Genomic DNA, 7,500 nt, shown 5'->3' with positions numbered 1-7,500 from the left:
GATAGCTGACAACCATTGCATAAGAATTTCTTAAGAAAAACTATATACATTACGGCTTATATCATTTTCATATGGAAGTTTAATTAAGGCCACATCGAACTGGTCCTTTTATTGGAATGAGAAATATACCTCACTTCATCTTTCTCAATACTGTAAATTACTTTCACTTTAGTTCCAAGCAGGGAAGGTAAGCTGCTTTTATGTTCAGAGAACTGTCATGATCCAAATAATTCTTCCTCAATACTGTAGAGTAGTAGTTTACCTTTAATTCCAAGCAGGGAAGATAACTCCTTTTATTCTCTAAAAATTGTCGTAATTCAAATAAACGTAACACTAACAACAATAAACTAAGATTAAGCTTTCACTTATATGAATACACTAGCATGCATATATGGCAAAAACAAAAAGCAGACAAAACTAAGAGAAGTTAATTAAGAATAATTCAATAACCCCTGAAAGAGTATCACAATACTTATGAAATTTTATATTAAATTCATATTTTCATATCAAAAGGAAAAGAATATCACATTACTTATGAAATTTTATATTAAATGCATATATTCATTTCAAAACGAAAACTAAACACACATAATCTAAATGCTTTTCTTATTGCTGTTGGTTTTTAACCTTTCCTATTTCAAATTATGTTTTGCTAAATTGACTGGAAACTTACTGTATCGACTTAATGTGAAGGATGCTGATAATTCTTAAAACATGGGCTGTCTTATAGCCACTTCGTCCTCCTATCTCCAGCATTAGACTATGTGTATGTCTGTGAAAACTATTAGAAAATCATTATAGATATAAAGTCTTACTTAGCCAAGGTAAAAATTCCCTACATTCACCAATTAAGAAGAATAAAAGGAAAAAGAATAAGGAGGAGGAGGAGGAGGAAGAGGAGGAGGGGTATTGATAATAACGCCGAAAATACTTGATGATGAAACATCTATACAAAACTGCCAAAGAATGTTTAACACCAAACCAGTCTCAATGATCATCGTGTATTCAACGTTGGATGAAAATACGGTTCTTTTATCTAGACCATCCTTTAAGTCACCTTTAACAACACGTAGTATTTCCATTGAATACACCAAGGTATGATTCATAAGGTTTCCTGACTAAATGAAAAATACACCTCAAATTCTACCTGATCGATCGTTAAACAATTCTTGTGATAGTGTTGTCTTGCGAAGATGACAAATGCCAGTGGATCTTTGCCTTTTTGACAGTTTTTGACGGTGGTCTCTTTTCTTCATCAAAAAGGCAATAAGGAAACTTTATACTGTTACCTTCTATAGCGAGGCACGGACATAACAGACCATAGCAACGGGATCGCCCATTCGCCTAGAAGTGTTACATATATATGTTCTTTATTTATATCTATTTTTCGCGTAAACTCGTATATTTACAATTTTCTATGACATATATGAATTTGTGTACGTTGTGAAAATAGTAACAACCATTAACACAAAAATAATTATCCTAACATTAATTATGAAACATGAAAAATGATCACCATATTTACAGTAATACAGCATTGTGAGGTTTGGACTATTAGTTCTGTTGTCACTTATCAAAAAACAAAATTCTTTTAATATAAAGCCAATACGGCGGAAACCCCAAATATTTACAGAAGATAACTTGTAGAAATTGACTTTGGGATTAAGTAAAGAATTTCTATCCTGTACGAGATAAGAACAATTACCTAGTGAAATGTAGCATGATACTGCAATTACCTTTTTTTCAAGTCATGCTGCGTAACTGCAGTAGCTACATTAAACAAGAGAATTCAAACCTTTGAAAAATAGATTAATGTTACACAGAGAGATTTACTATTCAACGAAAGGCAAATGAAACTAGTTGGATTTACTAGACTTTAAACTTGAGATGAAAACATTTCAAACAGGAAAATATAACTGAAATAACGATAAATTTCAAAAACAAATCTTTATAAAAATGACATTCCATTCCATTCCTCAAATATGAAACAGGAAATTTTATCATCTGATAAGTCGATTAAAGGAAATATCCCTCACAAATAAAGCAACGCAATACAGTAACCCAGTGACAGCAAATGGAGGTCTCAGTATTATAAACACTTTGGATTTTCCTATTAATGGGTAAAGTTACATCAGTTTAACAAGATTGGCACCGATAGCTTTACATTGAAATTTCCGGAGAAAACTCGCTATAATCTTTGGGAAGAAGTGAAATTCTGCACTGATATTCCTGAGATTATAATATTACCCATTGCAATGCAAGTGAATCTAATCGAAGTAATGATCCCCAAATCCATTATTTGTAGAGCCTCAGAAAAGCAGCATAGCCAAGAGGAGAAGTTGTTTTGGTAACGCTTCTTGATAAAAGAGCTTATATCTTATCAACCAAGATATGCTTTTCCTGTATATTCTTGCTTTTCGTGGTATTTCATAATTCGTCAGTCTCTCAACAACCTTCGTACCGTCGAGTCTATCCTCTTTGTACTATTTCAGTTGGTGATTAACTGTACTCTATCTTATCAAAAGAAAAAAAAAACTTTCAAAGAAAAAACTTAATATACAATTTGTAGAGTCAAATATAGATCTAAAATCAAAATTACCAAAGGAGCTAAAAAGTAAAATCATGTTTAGTTAAGCTAGTTATAATTACGATAAAATCATCCGAAACAAAATTATGAATTGTTAATTGGTAAAATGCAGTGAACAACAAATTCAACAAGGAAAATGTGTTATTTATTATAACTAATAACAAAAAACACCGAAGTGTGATCAAGTTGACCTTTTTAGGGTGAGGATTCTCATATATAAAGCCATCTAAAATTTGCATCTGCTCAACATACATTTTTTCCAGCAATTTCAAAAATCGATATACGAAAGTAAGTGAAACTTTAAAAAGTCATATGGTTTCTGTGGGGTATGCTAATTCAGTGCAATTGCCATTAATATTTGATGAAATGGACGTCTGTGTTTACGCCCAAGCACTTGTTATTATAGTATTAATAAATAGTTGTATATATATATATATATATATATATATATATACGTGTGTGTATGTATATATATAAAATAAACAAGTGTCTGGCTATTGGCATATATATATATATATATATATACACACATATAAAATAAAAAAACAAGTGTCTGGCTATTTAAGTGTGTGTGTATATATATATATATATATATATATATATATATATATATATATATATATATATATATATATAATAAAAACCAAGTGTCTGGCTATGTATTCATATATATATATATTATATATATATATATATATACTGTATATGTATAAATTAAAAAGCCTTTGTCTGGCTATTTACATATATATATATATATATATATATATATATATATATATATATATATACTATATACATATATATATATAATATATATATATAAAATAAAAAACAAGTGTCTAGCTATTTATGTGTGTGTATATATATATGTATATATACATATATATATATATATATATATATATATATATATATATATATATATATATATATATATATAATTTCTTTCCGGTCACGCGCTCAGCTGTCCCCGTCCCTCCTGAAAGGGGAGAGGCAGTAGTTATACACTGGTGAGAGAGGGGTGCGTGTCTGAGCAGATTTCTCTAAATATTTAGCTGTCATTTTTGACGGATCGCGTAAAACATAATATATATATATATATATATGTATATATATATATATATATATATATATATATATATATATGTATATATATACATATATATATATACATATATAAACACCAGGCAAAAAAAAAATAAAGCCATTATTACTACCTGGTGATCCTGATGCTAAACAATTCAATATCAATCAGTAATAAACTCTTCCATCTCAAATATGACCAATCCATACTTTATAAAAAGAAAGGAATAACTCCCCTAACCTGAAGAAAGAACATTTGAATTCCAAAATCCCCGATATTCGCTTGAATTTCAGGAACAAGGAGGTGCCGGTCAAAACACGCGCTTATTCCCCTCTGACCATAAGATCTGAATGTGAGGTACCTATAAACAAGAGAGGCAAATGAGAGCAAAACTGAAACTTGAACTGTAATTCCTCGACAGCCCTGGAAAAGCAATTCCTATTTTTGTAAAGAGCTGGGAAGAGGGATAAAAGATACAAGCGTGGTGAAATAGATCAAACATTACGCCTGGAAAATAAAATTCAAGAATACACGAGATAAAAATTATTTTATTTCTAATAAAATTTTTGGAATCGAAATAAATCAATTTACCTATTTTCAATAAACTACACAAATGGAAAACACGAACCATTTAAATTCAAATTCTTCCTACAGAGATTCATGCTTTCGCCCTATGTTAAAGAAATAAAATAGGCTGTTTACTAATATTATAACTACAACTACTTATACTCCGCTATCATTAATTGGAAAGCAAGGAAAATCTTTTATCTACAATTAAAACTTGCGTTCAACTATCGCAACGCATAAATTAGAAATTACCGCACAGAAAAGCGAATAATCATTATTCACGATTAATGTTTTAGACAAGTAGAATATGAGGAAAAAAATCTAGATTTCACGAATCCTTTTTGGCTTGCGTTTCAAAGATAAGAAGATTTTTCCTACACAGATTTTTTTAATACGTTCATTACATTCCCCGAAGAATTGGATTGCAAGGACATTCAAGGTTATTTCATGAAAAGATTATAAGTTATATGCTTGTATCATATATTATTCGCTACTCTAAAAGATGCAATTTATCGAGAAAAAAATTTATATATTTATATATGTATGTATATATATATATATATAATATATATGTATGTATATGTATATATATACATATATATATATATATATATATATATATATATATATATATATAAACATATATTATATATATATATTTATTTATATATGTGTATATATATATATATATATATATACATATATATATATATATGTATATGTATATGTATATATATACATACATATATATATATATATTTATATATATATATATATATGTATATGTATATATATATATATATATGTATAGGTATATGTATATATATACATATATATATATATATATATATATATATATATATATATATATATATATATATATACAGCGGGGGCACCTTGACGTGGTAAACGGGTTGTGTATTGCCATGATCAGCAAAGCTGTGGTAGTCAGGCCCACCCATAATAAGTTGGTTGACTGTGAGAGATCTGACAAAAGTCTCCCACCATCACCAATCTGCAGTGGCCAGCGTGATGACGAAGATGGCCAAACCCGACATGAATAAAGACATGTCTGTGACCTATGTATTACAGTGGATGACAAACAGTTACATTTGTTGTTGTTGTATATATATATATATATATATATATATATATATATATATATATATATATATATATATATATATATATATATATATACTGAACACATTTAAGTAAACTTGTAATACTTTCAATTGAAAATAATAAATAAATCATTCGTAATACTTCTTAAAAACCTCTGATTAACAGGTTTGGAACACAAGTTTCATTTTATATGTAAATTACGGTGAAACAAATTGCTGTTAAAATGACGCGAAGAAAAATTATCAATAATTTGTTTCTCTTATAACATTAAATTCCAAATGTTAACATTAAAAAATAAGCCTTTTTATTCTAGTTAACCCACACAGTACGACTAAAGTTCACAGAAATGAGAGTTCTTGTCAGTTAACCTTAACGTAGGAACGTCCTTATCAAATAGATTAGGAATTCAGATAAAACACAGCCTCGCAGAAAGCTGCTAGTTAGTTCAGCAATTTATCCTGATAAGATAATGACTTTAATATTTCTAACAATTTTCATTTTCACTCTTAACACAATAGTTAAAATTATTCCTGGAAGATCGCTTTCATTCTTAATATGAATCATATGCAATTGTTTCACTAATTCCTTTGACTTCAGCAATGGAATCTCTCTCTCTCTCTCTCTCTCTCTCTCTCTCTCTCTCTCTCTCTCTCTCTCTCTCTCTCTCGACAGTAGGAGTGACAACAGTTTCGAATATTTCTTTGCTGATGCAACGTGGATGCTACTTAATGTTGATACTGCATTCTTTTTTTCATTTCCTTGTTCAATGGCACCTTTGTTATATTTGCGAAAACAGGTTGGTGGGCGATATTTATGTTGTATATGTATATGTATGTATGCATGCGTGATATATATATATATATATATATATATATATATATATATATATATATATATATACACATGTGTATATATATACATGTGTACATATACATACATACATATATATATATATATATATATATATATATACTTATATATATATATATATATATATATATATATATATATATATATATAAATCCGTTTTGCTTCAGGTTTTTGTCTGTGTCCCAAAGATCTACTGTAAGGTGCCCACCTAGTGTATATGGTACTTAATACAAACACCATATTTATGCTAACCAACACGGTATTCACGACTGCAAAATCAACAAGGAATTGAAAATCCCTCAGTAAAAACTACATTCATTGCACTTCTAAAAGTTTTAAAAAAAAAGGTCTAAATTACCACAAAACAAACTAAGATTACATCCAGTCATCCAAAGTGGAAAAATTTTCTATGTAAAATTAAATCATATCAAAGTGTTTTCATCTTGTGACCTGCCATGATTTTCCTTACATAATAATCTTCTGTCGATTAACAAAAGGTAATTTCTGATCACATATATGAGTCTGCATGGCCATATAAATCTCCTAATGATCTATATACTCTTACAACAATGATAAAAGACATACAAACACACCTTTGCATGATAAGCCCTAATTCGTTGGGCATTGCTCCAAATGTTTCTACGACGGTAAACATTTTCATACAGGAGGAAAGGGTTTTTATAAAAAAGGTCATAATAATTTCTTTTTTAATTGTTCATTGAAATAAGATATATATATATATATATATATATATATACATATATATATATATGTGTATAATATATATACATATATATACATATATATATATAAACTAACAAAATAACACAAATACAGCCGTTTCTAATTCACTGCAAGACAAAGGATGCTGATATGTCAATTTATGTCAGGGGTTTGGCCATTTTTCATCACCACGCTGGCCAGTGCAGATTAGTGATTGTGGGAGATTTTTGTCTGATCGCTCACAGCAAACCAACATAGTATGTGTGGCCCTGATTAGTAAAGCTTTGCTGATCAAGGCGATATGCAAACTTTCTCACCACGTTAAGGCATCCCCACTCAGACAGGTGTGTATGTGTGTGTGTGTATATATGTGTGTATATATATATATATATATATATATATATATATATATATATATATATATATTCAAATAAGCCAAGCTCTTGTCTTTGTGAGATTTCGCCTGCGGCTTTGATCCCGAGGTCGTTAAGAGAATCCAGACATTAATATATCAAAAATATATATGGCTTATTTGAATATGAAA

At 28.8% G+C, this 7,500-nt stretch overlaps 1 protein-coding gene and 1 long non-coding RNA gene across 2 annotated transcripts in view; one reads left to right on the top strand and one right to left on the bottom strand.

Annotated features, from left to right (window-relative positions):
* The window catches only part of LOC137658180 (uncharacterized), a 193,251-nt gene that overhangs the window by 89,208 nt on the left and 96,543 nt on the right, over window positions 1-7,500 (bottom strand). The gene's annotated exons all lie outside the window — the stretch shown is intronic.
* Window positions 2,453-7,500, top strand: part of LOC137658542 (ras-like GTP-binding protein RhoL) — a 55,094-nt gene continuing 50,046 nt past the window's right edge. The window contains exon 1 of the mRNA XM_068393388.1: window positions 2,453-2,875. The gene's annotated coding sequence lies outside the window, so the exon portion shown is untranslated. The remainder of the gene's footprint in view (window positions 2,876-7,500) is intronic.

The sequence above is a fragment of the Palaemon carinicauda genome, chromosome 19 (genome assembly GCF_036898095.1).
Source record: "Palaemon carinicauda isolate YSFRI2023 chromosome 19, ASM3689809v2, whole genome shotgun sequence".
Taxonomy (NCBI): domain Eukaryota; kingdom Metazoa; phylum Arthropoda; class Malacostraca; order Decapoda; family Palaemonidae; genus Palaemon; species Palaemon carinicauda.
Note: the sequence above shows the minus strand (reverse complement) of the source record. Positions and strands in the feature narration are given on the sequence as shown.